We start from the raw sequence: 22,679 nt of genomic DNA, 5'->3' as shown, positions 1-22,679 counted from the left end.
GTTTGGAGTTTGAAAATAGTGATGACTTGTTGCAACAGTATAGGTTGAGAATGTGGTGCTGGAAAAGCACAGCAGGTCAGGCAGCATCTGCGGAGCAGGAGAATCGATGTTTTGGACATAAGCCCTTCATCAGGAAACGTTGATTCTTCTGCTTCTCTGATACTGCCTGACCTGCTGTGCTTTTCCAGCATCACACCCTCGACTCTGCTGTACAACATCTGCAGACCTCACTTTCTGCAACAGTATAGGTGTTGATCAGGTCACACCTTTAGTGCTGAGTACAGTTTTGATTCCTGTATTTCAGAAAGAATGTACTGACATTGGAGGCAGTTCAAAAGAGATTCAAGAGGCTGATTTCTGGAACGAAGGGGTTGACTTCTCAAGAACAGCTAAACGGGTAAGACCTTTATTAATTAGAATTTAGAAGCATGAGGGTTGATCTAATTGAATCACACAAGATTCTGAAAGTGGAGATGTTGAGAAGATGTTTCCATTAGTGGGGAAATCTTGAATTTGGGACATAGTTACAGAATAAGGTGTCACTTATTTAAAACCGAGATACGTAGGAATTTCTTCAGCCAGAGGGAATGTCTGATATTCTGTACCTTAGAGATTTCTGGAGGCCAGATTACTAAAAGTATTTAAAGAGAAGGTAGATAGAATTTTGTTGGGGATTTGAGGACTGTGATGAGCTAGCATGAAAGCAGAGTGCAGATCAGCCATGATCTTTTTAAATGATGGGCAGGCTTGAGAGAGGCCTACTCCTGCTGCTATTATTATGCTCTTATGTGGCTTATTTGTGGTTCATCCACCACAAACTATGGAACAGCCCCTAAGGTTAACAAAGGAGGATTAGTAATAGTACTGTACCCCAGCCACAAGCCACCTGTGGTTGATACCCAGACATTTTAGATTTTTTTTTTAGATTAGATTAGATTACTTACAGTGTGGAAACAGGCCCTTCGGCCCAACAAGTCCACACCGACCCGCCGAAGCGCAACCCACCCATACCCCTACATCTACCCCTTTAACCTAACACTACGGGCAATTTAGCATGGCCAATTCACCTGACCCGCACATCTTTGGACTGTGGGAGGAAACCGGAGCACCCGGAGGAAACCCACGCAGACACGGGGAGAATGTGCAAACTCCACACAGTCAGTCGCCTGAGTCGGGAATTGAACCCGGGTCTACAGGCGCTGTGAGGCAGCAGTGCTAACCACTGGGCCACCGTGCCACCGTGCCTGCTTGAAGTGACATACTCATGTATATGTGGTGTGCAAGTACACGTATGTTTTATTTTCATCATATCGTAGCAGATACAAAAACAACAAATTGCCTCTAATTTAGTAAAACATTCCATGAGGCATTGCAAGGTTGTAATTAGACAGAATTTGACACTATATTGAAAAAGGAGACACTTAGAGCAAGTGACGGATTTAAAAAAACATTTTAGAGGAGGATGCACAGTTGCATAGCTTGGGTTCATGCAGATGACCAAGCTGGACCTGAGCTGGAAATGTGAGATGCTGACCCTTGATGTTAAGTTTTCATTCCCTCAGTACCAACTTTCAGCATTGATGGAAACTGTCCTTTTGCCTGCTTGAAGTGACATACTCATGTATATGTGGTGTGCAAGTACACGTATGTTTTATTTTGCAAAGAGGGAGAACTTAAGGTAATCTAGGTGAGGATCTCAAAGCAGCAGAGTCAACACCCTTCTAACGTACAACTCACTGGGTGTTAGGAGCAAGGTGCAGGTAGATCCATGCTCTTGCACACATGTTGTTGTATCACCATAGTCTTCGAGGAGAAAGTGAGGACTGCAGATGCTGGAGATCAGAGCTGAAAATGTGTTGCTGGAAAAGCGCAGCAAGTCAGGCAGCATCCAAGGAGCAAGAACATCGACGTTTCGGGCATGAGCATGAAGAAGGGCTCATGCCCAAAACGTCGATTCTCCTGCTCCTTGGATGCTGCCTGACCTGCTGTGCTTTTCCAGCAACACATTTTCAGCAGCTATCACCATAGTCTTACCAGACCATATTAGAGGGAAGCGACTGGTGGTGATTTAACCTGAGGGCCACCAGCCCTGAGGCCAGGAAAGAGGTTGAGAAGAAAAGTCCTTCATGGTAACCTCAAACCTCACTCTGTTGGCATCACACTTCTTTGCAAACCAATGATCCAGCCAATTGAACTAACCCAGTTCCCTTGGACACTGATAGTTCTTGTATAAGACAGTGAGCCTGACAGAATCCTTTGTATAGCTTGACCCATTGACATAAATAGGACAGTCTCTTATGGGAGCTTGGCAGCCCTAGTTGACTGTTATAGTTGTTCTAGTCTGTTGGTCTTACTTCTACTCTTAACAATTATGTAACTTGTATTGTTGTGGTATTTCTAAGAAGATAGCAATGTCTCTTACCAAGTGTGACATAGTTAACTAGCCTTTAGCTGTTGTCAGGTATATATAATAATATATAATCAATGTATTACCACTCAAGTATGTGCCACAAACATATTAGTGGTTCATCATCCATCACTTAATACCAGTAGCTGCATTGACAAATATTGCAAGAAGGGGTGATGGCAGCATAGCTACCCAAAGGAGATCCAAGTAAAAACCAGCTGCAGGCATCTCTTCAATAATGGTGGCCTGGGAGCAAGAGACAAAATGCCTGCTCAAAATAAAGTTGCAATGTAAAACCAAGGAATGAGTTGCATTCTTCTTTAGAGATTATGTTTTACACAGCACAAGGCAAGCAGCTATATATAAGCACCTTAGTAGTGGAGAATCATACCATAGCTTGGAAGACACATGTATGTGTTTTGTTTGTGTGGTGATTGCAAGGAGGAGTACATCAGTAGTGTGTCCAAGTTTCCTGCCGTGACTTTGATTTTCCTGGGAGTAGTGCAGTTCAGAAGGTTGGGGTAGCTTGTTAGTAGAAAAGTAGCAATGGTGGTGCTGATGGAGGCCATTTGGCCCATAGCACTGATACCTGCCAATTAAAAGTTAGCCAACCTAGTGTCAGTTTCTAAATGTTTATTCACCGCCTTGAGAGTTTCCACACCTTTTACATAAGACGAGGATTTTTTGCCTCCATTGCAATCTCCCTTTTCAGATGATGGGTTCCCAGCATCCACCAAGGGAAAAACCTTCTCCTCATTTCTCTCTAATTCTTCTACCAGGGTGGTATGTTGATGGCAGACACAAAGCTGAGTGGGTGTGTGTGTGTTCTGAGGAAGATGTAAAGTGCATTCAGGAGGATTTGGACAGACTTAATGAAAGGGCTAGAATGTGGCAGATGGAATATAATGTAAAAAAATGTGAAGTTAACCATTTTAGTCACAGAAACAGATGTGCAGAGTATTTCTTAAATGTTGAAAGGTTGGAAAATGTAGATGTTCAAAGGGACCCAAGTGTCCTTGTCGATAAGTCACTGTCAGCTAGCATGCAGGTGCAGCAAGTTATTGAGAAGAGTTATGGATTGTTAACCTTAATTATAAGAGGATGTGAGTACAGGAGCAGTGAAGTCTTACTTTAATTGCATAAGATCTGGGCTAGACTTCACCTGGCGTACTTTGTGTAGTTTTGGACTCTTTATCTCAGGATAGGCAATACATCCCATGAATACATATTGTCAAAACTCTATGAGGAGAGATAAATCAGCTCCCATCTTTCTGTACATTTCAGTTAGTCACAATAAATACTTAAAATTATTTTTAGCACTCGGCTATATCACACTACAATAATTCACAGGACGAGTCAATATTATGGAGCCAATTACAAGGCTTTTTTGGATGAAAGAAGAATGCATTTTATTACTTCCTAACCCTGAGAAAAATTATAAAATACAACATCAAACACACAAATGCAGATACACATACAGTTTTAAAAGGGGAGAGTGTATACAAAAATACAACATCAAACACATAAACACAGATACACACACCATTTTAAAAGGGGAGAGCATTAGTAAAATACAACATTCAACACATAAACACAGATACACACACAGTTTTAAAAGAGGAGAGTATATAGTAAAATAAGAAGATAAGGAATACATATTTTAAAAGTCGTTGAAAAATCCTTCCACTGTTATAGTGGACCTAAGACCATTTAGTTCATGTCTTCAGTCCACAGCTGTATCATAGTTTGTAGAATTCCTGTAAGTTCTCTGTGAATGGCTGTTTTGTCTGATTTGTTCTATCGCCAGTCCTAGCTTTCGAAATGTTGAGAAGGAAACGAGGAGAGGGAGACATCTTTCAGTCCTTGCTGCTGCTACTCACTTTGCTCTCTTTCTCCTAACTAAATGCTGTTTTTCTGAAATAAAGTTTGTTTGTGTATCCCCATGTCAGCTTTTCAGACTGGATAATTGGCAGGATAATTTGATCTCGGTAGATAAAACTTGCAGAGAGGTGTAAATCAAAAACAGAAAATAAGTTTTTTTCTTACTTCACAACTGTCTGAGATTTGGTGTCTTTTGGTGAAATGTTAATTTTGGCTCAGACTGTCTTTATCTCCCATTCATTTCAGCCTGATCAGTTGACCACTTTGGCAATCTTAAATCCAGGTTCCTTCCTTTTGTAAACCATTTTTTCCATAATGGTCTTGGTATAAAGGTATTAAAGGTATAAAGGTATTAAAATCAGGGGTGTAAGTTGAAAACTGACAATCTATATTTTACCATTATTGTGAATAATCTTAAAAGGAACATAGAGGGACCATCACAGTGTAAAATCACTATTCAATATGGATCCCTTTCTGAACATTCCAATCTAGAATGAGCCTAAGCGAATTCTCATACACAAGAGTTTGCGTAGTCTGACTTCTGGTGTGAAGGTCTAAAGTAACGTTCCCACCTCAATGGAATGTGGCTTCAAACCCAGGTTGCATGTCCACTGTAACCACAGCTCCAGTGCAAATGAAAAACCTGCCAGTTTTACTGTTAAAGAAACCCTGAGATTTTAAAGACAGATAAGGCCACATTCAGTAAATCATTCTCTAGGATAAGCTGGTTCATTTGTACCCAATGGCACTGCATAATTGTTTCAAATTATGCTTTAAAAAATCTGTTAGTTAGTCACCTCTGATACACTTTAATATGAAGCAATCATTGCTGAGCCCAGTAGAGATCCTTTCCCTTCAGTAGGACATTTTTAAATAGCCTGTGTAATAATGGATGTGCCTGAGGGACTAGTTCACAGTCAGCGAGACAAAAAAAAATCTAACACCAAAGAAAAATGAGAAGTGTTATATTTTTTCAATGAAAAACAGCGGCTTTTCAATAGATTTTGAGGGGATGATGGCAGGACTGCCCTACCTCCAATGATAATATATCAATCTGTAAAGGCTTTTGAAATCTTCGAACAGAAGACAGCAACTGTACCAGAATATAATTGTAAAAAGCTTCAGTTATGGGTTGGAAACAGAAGATTTGGGAAGCAGTGTGAAGTAAAAAAAACATTCGGAATGTTTAAAGTCTGTCTGGATGCTTTAAAGGGAAACGTAACCTACTTTGGTGAGAGTGGATAATGTCAACTCAGAAAGGCCAAATGGCTTGTATAGCTTTTTTATTGTTCCTACAGTCGTTATAGTTCAGTGTCTGTTAAACTCTTATCCTTCAGACCCCAGATGGACATGTAATGACAGCTTAATGAGCTTGCCACTGACCTGATGATCCAGAAACTTAAAGTCTATGATTTAATTAACGAACCAGGTTATTTTTCATTAATCTGTTCTGAGATGTTATGCTTTCCTTCATTGGTCAGTATATTGAGTATAGGAATTGGGAGGTCATGTTGCAGCTGTACAGGACATTGATTTGGCCACTTTTGGAATATTGCATTCAATTCTGGTCTCCCTCCTATATGAAAAGAGTTGTGAAACTGAAAGGCTTCAGAAAGGATTTACAAGAACGTTGCCAGGGTTGGAGGATTTGAGCTATAGGGAGAGGCTGAATAGACTGAGACTGTTTTCCTTGGTGCTTCGGAGGCTGAAGGGTGATGTTATAGAGGTTTATAAAATCATGAGGGGCATGGATAGGATAAATACACAAAATCTTTACCCTGAAGTGGGGGAGTCCAGAATTGGAGGGCATAGGTTTAGGGTGAGAGGGGTAAGATATAAAAGAGATCTAAGGAGCAACTTTTTCACACAGGGGTTGGGGTGTGTATGAAATGAGCCGTCAGAGGAAGTGGTGGAAGCTGGTACAATTACAACATTTAAAAGGCATCTGGAACGGTATATGAATATGAAGGGTTGAGAGGGATATGGGCTGAAAATGTGTTGCTGGAAAAGCGCAGCAGGTCAGGCAGCATCCAAGGAGCAGGAGAATCGAAGTTTCGAGCATAAGCCCTTTCCTGAAGAAGGGCTCATGCCCGAAACGTCGATTCTCCTGCTCCTTGGATGCTGCCTGACCTGCTGCGCTTTTCCAGCAACACATTTTCAGCTCTGATCTCCAGCATCTGCAGTCCTCACTTTCTCCTGAGAGGGATATGGGCCAAGTGCTGACAAATGGGACGAGATTAATTTAGGATATCTGGTTGGCATGGACGGGTTGGACCGAAGGGTCTGTTTCTGTGCTGTACATCTCTATGACTCTATGTAATGACACAGCACTGAAGATGAGACTTGAACCTAGCTCAGAGGCAGGGACACTACCCCTGAAATCCATTTGGTTGAAGTTATTTAGTATCTGAAGTAGACAGTTCCTCCCTATTTTTCATTTCCTCCCGTTCATACAGTTCTTCAGTTTCAAAAAGGAGTAATTAACATTACCAGCATTAACACACTGTAGGGTACAGATCTGAGTGAGTTAATAAGCTGAAGGCTGCTTGCTGCAAGTCTTTAAAGACAAATACATCTGTGAAAATGTGGAGCCTGTGAGGAAAAGGTTAAACCATTACCTCTGGCTGCACAGTACTTGCAAGTTATTTTTCCCCCTCACTGTTAAATAGGACGTGCCGTATTGAGCCCCATTCCGATGGCATTAACCGATGCTAATGGTTTGTATGAAACTGTCGACGCTGAGGTGACAGCACAGATTGGCTGCTGGGGGTGGGGTTACAAAAAAATAAACAGGAGCCTAGGCAGGACCGAGATACCAGAGAGCAAATGTTCCAGCATGCTTTCTGCCTCCCTCTTTGCTGTCTCTGGCAGAAGCTTTTCAGGAAAGCCGCAGGTAGTCAGCACCCCATTGGGAAGGGAAGGGCGGGACAGAATGATGCAGCACTGACTTGCACTGACAGCTAAAGCAAATTACTGATGAAACCCTATTTATTTTGTGTGTGTGTGTCTGTATGTCTCTGCAGAGCAGCTGAAAGATTCCAGAGTGAGAATTCTTAACAATCTCCATTTATTTTCACTTCCCAGGACATAAACAAAAAAAACAAACAAAAAAAAGGAAGACCAATCTATTAGAGTCACATTTACTTGAACCGAAGAAGAGTCTGGTAAGACCGAATTTATTTCCTCTTTTTAAATGTTTAATTGCATTTCTATTGTCAAGATCTTTTGTCAGCTTTGTGAATCTGTTGAAAGCTGAGTGTCTCTCGTACTGTGATATTTCCGAAGACCAGGTCAGGCTTGGTAGGAGGGAGGGAAGGAGGAAGTTGGTGATGGTGGGGTGTCATTGCCATTTATCTGACCTTTGCTCCACACTCATAATAGGTGATAACTGCATCTGTGTCATTCCTGACGATGTATCTCTCAGCACTGACTTGTCAGGTCGGTGTAAAACAAGGAATAGACTTCTCATTCCCGAGGCTGAGGCTGTCTAGTCCCGGTTTTATTTAAGCAGTATTTGTTTTTTTTTGACAAGTCTTTTGTTGACTTTCCGCTAAGCAGTTTGCAAAGCGGACTGATATTCATCACTTTGTTTAGAGCGGTACAGTTGTGCCTTTAAGTCACTTTGTTGGCTGTATTTGTGCGCACGTATTCTAAGGATTACACTTTCTCTCCCTCTCGTGTGAGCTTAGAAAACTCACTATAGCCTGGCGAAAAAAAGTGATTTTGTAACTTTGCAAACCAGTCTGCTGCCTTTTGCTACACGTCTTGAAACTTGCCCCTTTACAATGGAAAGAGTATTCAGCAGTATGTACCTCATTTCAATTTTCCAAAACATTCTTTGTAATTATTTTTAAAAAGAAAGAAACCAGGAGTGTGATTCCGAGAGGGGAGACTAGGCAGCTGTAAAACAACTGCGACAGATTCATGAATAGCTGTAGTTTCTAAAACCTTTATAATCTAAATCCAGGAGTATTGCGTAGTGATCAGATTATCCTCGTTTACCTGAGTTTACTGAGTCTGTAGCGAAAGCCGAACCTCAGTCTGTTGCTTGCACAAGAAAACAGAAAATACTGAAAGGACAAAATACTTTGAAATAATCCCACACACTTTGAAATAACCCTCCTTTATGGCTCTTTCCAAAGTAAACCTTGGTGGGAAAATGGTGCCGAACTACGCAATGATTTCTCAAAACTTGTTTTAAAATGCGTTCAAAATTATATCACAAAACTTCAAAAGAGAAGTCTTGTTTTTTCACAAATTATTCACGAGAAATCCTGATGTATTGGCCGGGGCAGTCAATGAAACGTGGACTGTGCACTGTGCTGTTATTTCAATCAACTGCATGTCTTTAAATATATTAATAACAAGGGCACCAGCTTAACCAGTAAACCCCAACTGGGACGGCAGGGGCAATACAAGCGAAATAAACAAGAGCCAAATATTGCTATTTCGCTGCAGATCTGGATGTGTGTGTATTTGCATTTCAGAGCGTGGGGAAGCAGTGAATGGGCTGTAGCTCACGGCTTATTCACTCTGTCATTGACTGCGCTCTCCAGCGCTCAGTGTCCGATTCACAACATTCAACACTCTCTCTCTCTGTGAGGAGGGTTCAGTTGGAAGATTCGCTTTGAATGGGCGGAAACAGTGGGCAAACAGGCCCTGACAGTCACGAATCTGACTTGCACCTGCAATTTATCCCATGGCTCTTTGACTTACACCGAAATCGATTGTGGGCTATCTCAAACTTCCAGGCACAGGTTTGATTGTGTGAATGAGTTGGGGTAGCTAATGGCATGCTTTTTAAAGAAAAAGATTCTGTTCAACCCTCCTCCCCCCCCCCCCCCACACACGCACACACAAAATGTTCCAGGTATAAATCGTTCAGATACACCAGATATTAAAACGGAAAGAACTGTTGATGCTGTATTTCAGAAACAAAAGACTCTGGCAGCATCTGTAGAGAGAAAGCAAGTGTTAACTTTTCAGGAGTGACCCTCCTTCAGAACTGAGCAGCTGAGCTTTTCCAGTAATTTCTGTTTTTGCTTCAGATATATGTGCTTCAGTGTGAATCCATGTTCCTGGAGGCTGGGAGTGTATTGCAATATAGGATTGCTTATTGCAGCATTTTTTTTAAAAATCTTTTCTTGTAGCGGGATATTAACCAAGGTAATAACATCACATATACTCTCAAAATTCATATAAAGGAAGTGGTATTGTGGGTGATTGCACCCAGTCGGTAATATTACATTCAATATTGGTCAGTGTGTGATGTGGTATTATTCCCCTCGAGAGAGTGCAGCACAGAGCCAATACGGTCATGTTTGATCTTGGAAGTATAAATCATAAGGAAATGTTAAGGACATTGGGCTGGCAGTTACTGGAAAAGACGAGATATTGATGTGACCTCATAAATACTTCAGGAAAATTAAGGCAATTGATGAGTTCCCCCTGACAAATTGTTCAGACCTATGGAAACCATAGAGAAAGTCAGATTGAGAACTTAGGTAGCGATTCAGACAAGTGCATTTCAAACAGAGGGTTTAGCAGTGGGGATATTGCAGAAAACAGCCTTTATTTACGTTTTGGAAACAACAAGGGACTAACAGTTCCCTGTCAATAATGTTTCCTTTAAGGTTAGTGTGAGGGTACACGCTAACAAGGCAGTAAGATTATAAGCAGCAGGACACTAACAGGCTTCAGCTGTGACGTAGAGCTTTGGTATAGTTTACTACTGTTGTCTCAGAGCTCAGAATTCAACTGTTCTGAAATCTTCTTAGTCAGATAACTGCACTTGTTACCTCTCATGTTCCCATCCACTATCCTGCCATTCACAACTTTAATTTGCTGGTTTCCTCATTACACTGAGGCCTAAGTTTAGAAATAATGGCAACTGAGATGTGCAGGAGATTGTGACTTTGCTGCTGAGTTTTTTTTAATGCAATTGAAAGGAATTAATGGCTGTATACCTTGATACACCTCTCACGCAACTAAATAACCTCCGAGCTGATGGCAGGTTCTCTATTCCTAACTGGGGAGCATACACTATGTGCATTGAATAGTTCATAGCTAATGCCCACAAATTTTAAAGGTTGCAAGTAGAATTTGAAGTTCAAAAGGAGATCCCTTTCTCCAATTTAAAGAGCACTGTACAAGTGCAATAACCTTGTTCTTGGCCAAGTCTCTGCAAACTGCAGTAAGAATCTGGGACACCTTTAGTCAATAAAATCACTTTGCACACCTCCTAAATGTGTATACGTGTCATTTCATATAAATATGCTATAAATACAGGAAGCATACTTGTCTGTGAATGTCCCTATAAAGTTTCTTAGAATGCTCTTGCTATAGTATGAAAGCTACATAGAATTACAGAATTTTACGCAGGGAGCTGTGGTGGTGGAAGCAGAGACATTGGGGACATTTAAGTGACTGCTGGACGTGCACATGGATAGCAGTGAGTCGAGGAGTGCTTGGTTAAGTTACTATATTTTATATCAGGATTAAATCTCGGCACAACATCGTGGGCCAAAGGGCCTGTTCTGTGCTGCACTTTTCTATGTTCTAAAGTTTATAATATAGAAACAGGTAAAATAAAACAAAAAACTAGAATTATGAAACACAAACAGAAATTGCTGGAGAAATTGAGTTTGGCAGCATCTGTGGAGACAGAAAGCACTTCAGGTCCAGTGACCCTTCTTCAGAACAGAAATCGATAATTTGTCCCAACTTGTTTTTGTTGGTATTTGTGTCCCACACAACCTTGTTCCCACCTCTCTTCATCCTATCGTATCAGTATAACTTCTGTTTCTCCCTCATGTGGCTTATCAATCTGAGTTAAAGTATAAGCCACACCGATCGAAAGAGACGATCATGGGCAGAAATTTACCTCACATCAATTCCATGACTTGTTGATTGGCAGACCATCCTACAACTATTATGTGCTGCAGTTGACTACATTGGCTCATTGCGGATTCTCTGCTTGTCACTTTGGAGGAGGCCATGCCCTGCCTGCCCATCTGGCACCTTCATCATACCCTGGGCATTGCCAGGGCAGCAGGAAGAGGATCTTGGCTGCCATTGAAAGATAAACCTTAGGGTTTCCAGATAGGGAGAGATCCTAGAGCCCAGGGAGGGTGGTTTGGAGATGCCAGGCTCTGTTTGGACAGATAGGATGTGTGGAAGGAAGAAAAAGCTGGCATTTGGGGTACTGTCTCGATATACTCAGCGCACCTGCCGAATGATGCCCCCCCGCCTTGCTTCTTTCCCACCTTTTATTCATGTAGGCATTCAAAAGCGTATTGCCCACTCCCATAAAACTTTCCACGCCAGCTACATTTTGGCATGACCACTATATTGTCGGGATCAATCAAGCATTTGATGCGCTGGATTCACCCTATATCATTCTCTTAGGCATGAAGAGTGGGCAGTCAATTCCGGCACTGGCCCAGCCTCCGTATAGTGGGGTGGGTGGAAGGTAACAATTTATGACAGGGCAGAGGGTAGGTGAGATTAAATGATGAGTCAACGCCAATGGGAAACAATAATGAAATAAGTGGAGAATACTAAATTGGGTCTCGATGTGGTGTAAATCGTCACTGCGGTATGTAGGGAATGGAAGCATATGCAGTATGGGTAGGAGGAGAAGGTGTTTTATGGCTTAGATGAAATAAAGCAGGTTGACTCCAGTAGTGTGGACTACCCTACAGGCTGCGCATAAATTAGGGGCAGTACAAGAAGCAACTCACGCCTCCTCCAGTTCCAGCGCCAGTGATGAACTTCAGTGTCGGTGAACTGTCACAAATAAAACAAATGGAAATCACAGAAAAAGCTTAGTTTTATTCATGCATTCGTTCCACCCAGGAACTTCGGCACCAATGTTTTAAGTCTAACTCTGAGATTTACTGTAATTTCTGCACTCTAACCTTAAGCAGAATCCCTTTCGGGCATGGCTAAAAATCAAATGCAGGAAAGTTGAGCACTCACAAATATCTGAGAAAGACATTGACATTTCTTTGGAATAAGTGGATTATGGAAATTCACAAGAAAATAATGTCACATATAACTTCAAAAAAATGGAAGTATAATGTAGATCATAAAACAGACAGTTCAACTATTAATATGATCAATGTGAAAGTCCAGATACATTACACTCAGCTTCAGTGATGCTGGGTGTAAATACATTGGCAATTAGTCACATTTAACAAGGTTACAAGACCCAAATTCTGGCAGTAGACTTCAATATTGAATCAATTGCTTTTAATGGACATTAATGCTGCTTTAAGTAGACCTTACAAGCTATTGATTTACTGGAGACCTCAGCTTTGGAATTCACAATTTTATTTAGAATATACGTGCGCATCTTAACTCCAACAAAACAATCAAGACATACAAGAAAAGCATCAATGGAAGTAATAGTCAGTTTAACAAACCAACAATCAAAGACAAATCATATATAGGCAGCTTGCACCAGTATCAATCAGGAAGAAGTTCTGGCACAGTATCAGCATGTCTTTAAATTGCTATTAACCCACAGTTGACAGTTAATGTATACACTTGGCCTCCAGCACACACATACCAATAGAGACACACTTCCCAGATTTAAGTGAGTCTATCATTGGTGAATGTGCCTTCACGTGAAATGTTCTAAGCTCTAGAATTCCCTCCCTAATCATCTCCAACATTTCTTTCCTCCAGCTGGAACGACAAGGGCAACAGATATGTGGCACGCCATATCTGCAAGCTCCCCTCCAAGCCACTCACCATCTCGAATTACAGATATATCGCTGAGCCTTCAGTATTACTGGATCAAAATCCTGGAACTCCCTTCCCAACAGACTGCTGGGTGATTCACCAAATGGACTGTAGCAGTTCAAGAAGGCAACTTACCCTGACCTTCTCAAGGGTGTAGGATTGGGCTAATAACAGTGGCCCACCATGCAACACTCACATCCCCACATCAACACTTTCCTTAGAATTTACCTCTCTGCTGAGGCTTTCAGTTAGCTGCCCTGATGCCTCCTTACACGAATCAATAACAAACTTTGATTGATAATGCTCCTGGGTAGGGCCTTGGGACATTGTTACTACATTTCTTGTGAAAACTTGCAATAACTTGGGGTGGACACGGTGACTCAGTGGTTAGCACTGCTGCCTCACTGCGCCAGGGACCTGGGTTCACTTCCATCCTTGGGTGATTTCTGTGTGGACTTTATACATTCTCTGTCTATGTGTGGGTTTCCTCCCACAGTCCAAAGTTGTGCTGGTTAGGGTGGATTGGCCATGCTAAATTGTCCATAGTATCCAGGGTGGTGAATTATCCATGGGGAATACAGGGTTATAAGGTAGGGGGGGGTGAGCCTGGGTGGGATGCTTTTTAAGGGTAATTGTGGGCTTGTTTCTACATTGTAGGGATTTTATGGAATGACGTGTCACACTCTCCCTGATTTCTACAGCCTGCTTTGATAACAATCTCAACTGAGCCATTCTCAATTATCCTGCGTTTTGTACCTGCTTTACCATTCAACAACCTTTTCCCCTACTCTGTAAAGTGCTTGCAACAGCAGTGATATTTTTTAATAGGCTAGTTTCAGAATTGTGCATTTGCGTAGGCACAGGATTCTGAGGAGCCATTTGAAAGAAGCAGAAGGATTCTGTACTCACTATTATGGAATTACTTGTATGTATTTTTAATTGACCTTCACAAGGGAAGAGATGCCTTGTGTATCAAAATTCCCAGCCGTTGATATGATGCTGGCTTTGCAGTTTATTGACTGAAGCTAGAAACAGGAACACAGTAGACCATTCACCCTTTTGAATAAGCTCTATTATTGATCCTAACTCCATTGACCTGCCTTTATTCCATATCCTTTAATACTCTGACCTAATAAAAATCAGTGGATATCTATTGTTAGGTCCTGCTAGAGACTGGTAACTTCCATTAAGAGAAATGAATTTCTCACTGATCAGCACAGGATAATCAAATGATAACACTGTATGTTTCTAAGAATGTTATGATAACAAACAAAAATAACTGTCAACTAATCCCTATTTTATAGGGAACCAATATGCTTCTACAGTCCAGGAATGTCATTACCATGGATGTTCAATCCCTTTACATGCCCATCCCCAACCAAGATGGTCTCAGGGCTCTCCACTTCTTCCTGGAATATACTCAACAACTGAGCATCCACAGACCCTTGGAGTAGAGAGTTACAAAGAGTCACAACCCTGCAATTAAAGTAATTTCCCATTTCATTCTAAATGAATAAACATGGTAGATAAGGTGAGGGCACATCCATCACCACCTTCATCCTCACACTCAACAACTTCTCTTCTAACTCCTCTCATATTCTTCAGGTCAAAGGGGTGGCCATGGATATGCACACTGGCCCCAGTTATGTCTGTCTGTTTGTGGGGTATGTGGAACATTTCCCTGTTCCAGCCTCATTCTGGCCCCCACTCACAACTTTTTCTCTGATATGTCGATGATATCATCGATGCTATTTTCCTCTCGTCCACAATTGGTAAAGTTCATCAATTTTGCCTCCAATTTCCACCCCTGCCTCACTTTCACCTGGTCTATCTCCCTTCCCTTCCTCGACATCTCTGTTTCCATTTCTGGGAATAGACTGGCCACTAATATCCACTGCAAACCCAGCGATGCCCCCTTAACCTGGACTGTACATCCTCACACCCTGCTTCCTGTAAAGATTCTGTTCCATTCTCTCAGTTCCTCCGTCTCCGTCGCAAATGTTCCAATGAGGCCAACTTCGAGAAGGGAGCCTCCAACATGTCCACCTTCTTCCTCAACTGAGGATTCCCCAGCACCATTGTCGACAGGACCCTCAACCAAGTCCGACCTAACTTCTACATCCTTGCGTTCACCCCCCTCGCTTCCCTCTCCAGCAATAGGATTTCCCTGTCCTTACCTACCATCCCACCAGCATCCACATCCAGGCGATCATCAGCTGCCATTCCTGCCACCTCCAGTGAGATGCCACCACCAGACACATATTCCCCTCCTCTCCCTTGTCCACCTTCTTCAGGGACCATTCCCTCCAGGACACCCTGATCCGCTCTTCCATCACTCCCAACACCCCCAGCAGCCCCCCGGCACCATCCACTGCAACTGCTGAAGGTGTAACACCTGTCCATTTACCCCCCCCCCAGTATCCAAAGGCCCAAACACACATTTCATGTGAAGCAGCGCTTTACTTGCACTTCTCATAATCTAGTATACTATATTCGCTGCTCACACTGTGGTCTCTCTCTACACTGGGGAAACATAGCGTACGCTGGGGGATTGCTATGCAGAACATTTACATTCTCTCTGCAAAAAAGACCCTGAGCTTCCAGTTGCCTGCCACTTCTATATATTGCCCTGTTCTCTGTCCAACGTCTCTGTCTCAGTGCTCCAGTGAAGCTCAGTGCAAGCTGGAAGAACAGCACCTCATTATCCACTTGGGGATCCTCCAGACTCAATATCGTGTTCAATAACTTTAGGGCCTGAAATCCCCGTGTCTTAGCTCCCTACCCCACACACCAGGCCTTATTGTCATTCTGTCATTAATATGCCATTGTGCACTACCTATTGTTAGCCACTAACAGTCTCCATTAATAGCTATTCACCCTCCCAGCCAGATCATTATCAACCCCTTTGTCTGACCAACCGTTCTTCTCTCCCTTTGGGCTCTATCCTCACCTGTTACTTCTCTTTTCCTCCACCCTATCTTCTGCATGTAAACCAACATTCTCCTCGCTACCATCAGTTCTGAGAAAGGGTCACCAGACCTGAAATGTTAATTTTGATTTATTTTCACAGATGCTGCCAGACCTGCTGAGCTTTTCCAGCAACTTCTGTTTTTGTTTCTATTGGATACATTATACTGTGCTGATCAGTTTGGTTTCAGCTTAGTTCAATTGTTTGTCTTCCAGCCTCTAATTCAGAAGGATAAGCATTCAAGCTAGGTGTTGGGCTCACAATTTAAGCTTAACTCTTTAGTAATGATTTGGAGATGCTGCTGTTGGACTGGGGTGTACAAAATTAAAAATCACACAACAGCAGGTTATTGTCCAATAGCTTTAATTGGAAGCACTAGCTTTCAGAGCAAAAAAGCTCCTTCATCAGGTGGTTGTGGCACCTGATGAAGGAGCAATACTCTGAAAGCTAGTGTGCTTCCAATTAAACCTCTATGACTCTAAACCGAAGTTCATAACTTGCTTTTTCTAGTGTTATCAGTGGTAATCAATATTCACATGACACAATGTGATGGAGAGAGGAACATTCCCTCACTGGTCTGGTCAGTCTCTGCCCCTCTGGTTCAGCAAGTCACTCATTTCTACTTCAGCAGAAGTGGGTACTGCAGATGCTGGAGATTAGAGTCAAGATTAGATTAGTCCTGATGAAGGGCTTTTACCCAAAAAATCAATTTTCCTGCTCCTCGGATGCTGCCTGACCCGATGTACTTTTCAAGCACCACTCTAATCTTGACTCATCAATGCTTGCTGTGCACAAATTGGTGCTCCTTTTGCCGAGATAATTGCTGCCACTGCGCTATGAAATAGTGCGTAAGTAAAACATTGTCAGATGCTCATGAGATACGTGATGGAGTATCATAACAATGCAAATATTTCTCTTTTCTTTCATAGGTGACACCAAGCTTGGGGTTTATAACTTGTAGGAGGAAGGGAAAATTGAGGGAGGTAAGGATTTTCATGGTTTAAGGTGCTGGAAAATGATTGGCTAGAAGACTAGAAGGTACTCCATTGTTACTTTGATGTTTAAATACAAGTGAGAACAGGGAGCTACTTACAAAAATAATAGGTAAATAGCAGATTAGATTTTAAAAACTAAGTAAGTTTTGCATGTTAAGAGATATTCACAAATGGTTGGATGTATTTTTTGCAAAATTACAAAATAAACGTATTCAATTGCTTAACAAACTCTAACATATTTTGAATGCATATGTTGTTGAAAAGTGCTTTAAGAATTCTTGCAATTGGCAAAGGTGCTACATAAATGCAGAACTTTCTTTAAGCACTCTGTGGAAACCCAATAACATGTGAGTAATGGCATTGGAGCAGAGCCAACTTTAAGTGACAATTAAACACTCAAACGCAGCCTCCATTTTTGTTTTATATGCTCATTCCATTTTTAATTAGTTTTACTCTTATTATTTTCTGATTGATCTAAAAAATTCCTCGCCCAATTTAATTCATTTTATGTCTGAACAAAGCCATTACTTACCTGACTTCTTTTTCCTGGCTTTAACCATCCTCCTTGAAACTGATTGTAAGTTCATTAAACTGGTACAGGACGGAAAGTGCCCCCTAAGAAGCACTTGGGTTCATTTTGCCATGACTTGAGCACCAGAAAAGTATAGATTCACCTGGACACATTGCAGATGTACTAAAACCTGGAAGGCTTGTCACTGAGTGAATTATCGTTTCAGCAAATTCCCAGGAGCCCAATTGTGCTTAGATTAGATCAGTTATCTCTCAGAAGAGAAAGGTTGCATGTCTCCAGTTTATTCATAAGTCTGTGTGGAATGGATTTTGGGATTGCAAAAGAATCATCTTGTAATCACTGTCTGATGCTGACTCCTGGATGAGTCATCCAGAACTTTAAACTGATGGACATAGTGTAAACTTAAGCAGGTTGTTGATTTGAACTGTGAGCACAGAAGTTGAATGCACAGGAACAATATTAATTGAACTGAAATGCAGCAGAAGTTTACCATTTCTGCCCCTGATACACTTAGAACAGTGGATATGAGGGTTGGTCCCCAACAGAAGCTGTACTGATGGAGTGCTGCACTATTCTTGATGCATGTTTCAGATGAGACTCAGGTTCCGTCTGTCCCCTAAAATGAGATGAAAAGATTCCATGGTACTATTCAAGGAAGGTTCACCACAATGTCCTTGCAAGTGTGGATCCCTCAACCAACCTCACAGAATAATTAGTCATTATAACACTGCCGTTTGCAGGGGCTTGCGGTAGTACATTGGCTTGTGCGTTTCCCACCACATAATAAGGACAAGATTTCACTGACTGTCAAGTGTTTTGTGACATCCTATAGCTGTGAAAGGAACTACATGTGGGCGGCACGATGGCACAGTGGTTAGCACTGCTGCCTCACAGCGCCAGAGACCCGGGTTCAATTCCCACCTCAGGCGACTGACTGTGTGGAGTTTGCACATTCTCCCCGTGTCTGCCTGGGTTTCCTCCGGGTGCTCCGGTTTCCTCCCACAGTCACAAAGATGTGCAGGTCAGGTGAATTGGCCATGCTAAATTGCCTGTAGTGTTAGGTAAGGGGTAAATGTAGGGGTATGGGTGGGTTGCGCTTCGGCGGGTCGGTGTGGACTTTTTGGGCCGAAGGGCCTGTTTCCACACTGTAAGTAATCTAATCTAATCTAAAGTCTCTCTGTCTGTCAATGGATTCTTTGATAAATGCAGCAGGTAAATAGTGGATTGAGAATGGGATTGATAGTTCAAAGAATACAAAATCCAGTACATAAAACTGTGACAGTAACTGGAACAGTTCTAGATTGTCCAAACCAGAACCCACAAGACTGACTTTGCTTCCATTGGCTGTTTCAGTCATATCTGGAAGTGCTGTGCAGAGATCACGAGAAGGATGTAAAGATAATCCAAGAAGGAATGGAATGAGGATAAGACATGTCACCATTCCATAAATTCATCCCAGTCTGGAGGGAAAGTGAGCACTGCGATGCTGGAGAGCAAAGTCAAGAGTGTGGTACTGGAAAGGCACAGCCGGAGAATCAATGCTTCTGGCATAAGCTATTCATCCTAGTGAAGGACCTATGCCTGAAACATCGATTCTCCTGCTCCTCGAATGCTGCCTGACCTGCTGTGCTTTTCCAGCACGGCACTCCTGACACTGATCTCCAGCATCTGCAGTCCTCACTTTCTCCTTTCCCTATATAATTCTCAAAAGAGAAAAGAGTGAGGGTTTATTTTCAATTTCTGCTGCTTTAATTACAACATTTTATTCAGATGGTGTAGAATGTCAAGCAAATTCTGCATCTTAACAAAAAGAAATCCATGAGGCTATTTTTCTTTTCAGTTTTTTAGCGTTACTTTTTGGTATTAATTAAGGAGTGTAGACACAAATTTTGTGAAATAATGCCATAATTGGTTGAGAGGTTGGTCCCTTTAAGAGCTCATGATACATGCGCTGTGATCAGACACGTTTGAAGGGGTGTCAGAATGTTTAACAATGGTCCATTAACTTGTAAATATGAGGTGTGCGGATGCGTTGTAGACAGGCAGGAAGCTGGAAGAACACAGCAAGCCAGGCAGTGTCAGGAGCTGCAGAATTCAACATTTCAGGTGTAACCCTCTTTCAGAACCGAAATGTTACACCCAAAACGTGGACTTCTCTACCTCCTGAGGCTGCCTGACTTCCTTGGTCTCCCAGCCTCCCGCCTGTCTACTTTGGATTCCAGCATCTGCAATTTTTTCTTGTCTCTAACCAGATATGTTTAATGTAGCTGTGTAAATTCTTCACCCATTCAGACCAGGCTATGTCACACTGATATTTCCACTTTTGGCTATGGGAAGGGTGGCATTGGAGAAGTAGGTGCAGTGTCGTACGTTGTGCTACAGTGAGGCTGTGGTACTTGGTGGTGAAGGCAAAAGACAGAGTATCAGAGCATTGCCAAGAATATTGTAGTCATTACCACCTTGTTGAATTATGACTGAAAGAGAGTCTATCTTCATTTTGCTGACTCCAGCGTGAGTTCTGAGTTGGCTCACCAACAACATCTGAGCTGAGGACCCTCCTCCACTGTCTGGCTGCCATCTATCTGTGTTGGACCCACCATTGTCAGAGTCGCCACTCTTTAGGCGCCATTTCTTCACTGCTGGGCCCACCTCGCCATTGCTCACTGCCAATGCTGAACCCAAACCCACCCCACCACAACCAGGAGTCCTCGGCTCCACTGCCAGGCCAGGCCACCATCAAGCCAAGAGCCTGCCTCTGAGATATCACCCCGCTGGCACCGCCATCTTGAAGAGCCCTCTGCTTCTGACCGCTGGAGGGCTTTGCCACCACAGACAGCCCTAAATGCCAGGAGGATATCCTTGGTGCCACCACTGCCTCCTCCGAGTGCCAGGAGGCTGCCACCACTCCCTGCGTGGCCTGCTCCATGCCACCGTAGGAAAGAAAAAAGAGCGGGAATGAAAAGGAAACAAAAGGAAAGAAAACGGATGGGAGCGGATGAGGCCCAGGCAAGAGCCTGCATGTAGCCCTGCTGCCCTGCCACTGTCTTGGTGTCATTGCTGTAGAACTGAAGGCAGTGGCTAGAAAGAAGTGTTAGCTGTAATATATTCTATCCCATTGCGGGATATTTCTGCCTGTGGTGCAGTGTTTGACTAAACATGGGTAACATGTTGAACTGCTATGAAAGGAGGAGGAAGGAACCAGGTTGGAACTTTACTGGCAAGCCTCAGGAGTACATGCCTACTGGCTTGCATCAACATGAATAGAGCTTTGTATCTGAGCAATCATGGAGCAAATTAGAGATGGATCAAAGAAAAGGGAACGCGTGGCCCCTTGGCTCTCGACAAATCTCTTAAAAGGTTTGTGCTTTAAGGAACTTATTCACTTCCTTTCTAACCCACAGTAAAGGAGCTAATTCTCCCCAGTTACATGCACTAGGAATACTGCGATGAAAAAAGTCTGAAACTCTTGCAACAAATTACTCTAATCTCCAGCCTGACTTTGTGCACTTCAGCACAATTGCTCAGGGGTGGCATTAAAGACTAATAGGTGCTTTATTTGGATGAAAGGCTCTTTTTATATCGAAGTGTTTAAGGTAAAGGCAAGAAGAAAACATCCTTGCCTTGCTGGCGATGAAGCTGAGTGTGCTGAAGAGGTGTTACTCCGGAATTATGTTTCTTTGAAGACTTCAGTTAATGCGTGTAAAAGTCATTTGAAATTAACAATTCCACTAGGGAATGCATTTGCATTCTCTCCAGAGCAAGGCCCTTGCTCTCTCCGTTTATACATAATGCAAATCAATCTAATCGTAATCTATGTTCAAAGGTATGCTGTCGGGTCATGTCATGATTTCATTTACAGTCTCCTTGGAGGAAGGTGGCTGAGGTGCTTCCCCAGGTAAGGTGGGAGATCACCTGCAATGCTCAAACACTCCTTTATGGCAGAAAGCAATGCCACATGCCAGTCTTCCCAAGTAACCATAACATCTAATTTTGCCAGCATGTAGTAGGAAGTGGATACAGTGGAAATTGAGTAAACTTTTATAAAATGTGGTTCCAACAGGAAGGCAATGACTGCTACTGTCATGCACAATTTAGCAGGTATGAATCTTGAATACCCGAAGTGTCCATGTCAGCAAAAATGACAGGAGAGGAACCTGGTACAACCTCAGACCTGTATCAGCCTGGAGGGCAGACTAGATTAGATACAGATGCCTGTAGACAGGAACAAGAGAAAGACCTAGAATGGAAGATTTCTGTTTATTGTACAGGAATAATTGTAAGTTTGATTGTAGGGGTATAAAGTTTTCTGGTTTTCTGTAAGTGTCAGACAAGTATGGTACAAAGATCAGAAAGATGTGAGACACAGCTGGGAGAGAATATCAGAGAGATTTCTGTTTAGCCAGACAAAGGCTAAGGCACCAAGTTAACCTGCATGCCTGTGTCTTCCAGTGGTCTATGCAAGGAGGATTAACCACAAAAGTAGACCTCCTCCATTCTTAAAGGGTATCTAAATGTTGATAGTTTCACAACATTACCCGCCTTCACCTGAAAGATTAATTCCAATCCTGAATTTATAATTTTACACCAGGTGCTAACCTTCATGACAATATCAACACAGTATCAATATCAGCCAGATTTCATCATCTTGCTGAAGTTGGCTTCTCATTATCTCGTTGTGATGGCAAGATTTAAATATTGATGGAACCCTGAGAGGATCAATTCATTTGGTAACTCAGTTATTTTCCAGGTTTCCTGATGAACGGCTTATGCCCAAAACGTCGATTCTCCTGTCCTTTGGATGCTGCCTGACCTGCTGTACTTTTGCAGCACCACACTCTCGACCGCTTTACATTAAGCCAAACAACACATATATTAGTGCCAAACCACCACCTAACTGTTGTTTTGTTGCTTGTGATCATTGACAGACTATTAGAGCTGGTTGCTCTTACCTGTTCAGGTATTCCAAATTAAGCTTTGTCCCTTTTTAAAGATTTTAATTCTGTTCTGGTTAATAGTCAAGAGAGCATATTGAAAATAAAGTCCAATTCACTCATTATGGGTCACCAATGTCCTGCAGCTAAAAAAACTTGCATTTTTATAATGTATTTTACTGCCTGCAGATGTCTTACAGTCAGTAAAGTATTTTTG

The 22,679-nt window shown here is 42.3% G+C and overlaps 1 protein-coding gene across 2 annotated transcripts in view; it reads left to right on the top strand.

Annotated features, from left to right (window-relative positions):
* Nucleotides 1–280: 280 nt before the first annotated feature.
* celf2 (cugbp, Elav-like family member 2) overlaps nucleotides 281–22,679 on the top strand; it is an 874,451-nt gene continuing 852,052 nt past the window's right edge. The window contains exons 1-3 of one of the 2 annotated variants that reach the window (XM_043714096.1): nucleotides 281–397; nucleotides 7,373–7,452; nucleotides 16,934–16,987. The gene's annotated coding sequence lies outside the window, so the exon portion shown is untranslated. The remainder of the gene's footprint in view (nucleotides 398–7,372; nucleotides 7,453–16,933; nucleotides 16,988–22,679) is intronic. The other variant, XM_043714095.1, reaches the window with a different exon arrangement.

The sequence above is a fragment of the Chiloscyllium plagiosum genome, chromosome 23 (assembly GCF_004010195.1).
Source record: "Chiloscyllium plagiosum isolate BGI_BamShark_2017 chromosome 23, ASM401019v2, whole genome shotgun sequence".
Lineage (NCBI taxonomy): Eukaryota > Metazoa > Chordata > Chondrichthyes > Orectolobiformes > Hemiscylliidae > Chiloscyllium > Chiloscyllium plagiosum.
This window is presented reverse-complemented; position numbering and strand designations above follow the sequence as displayed.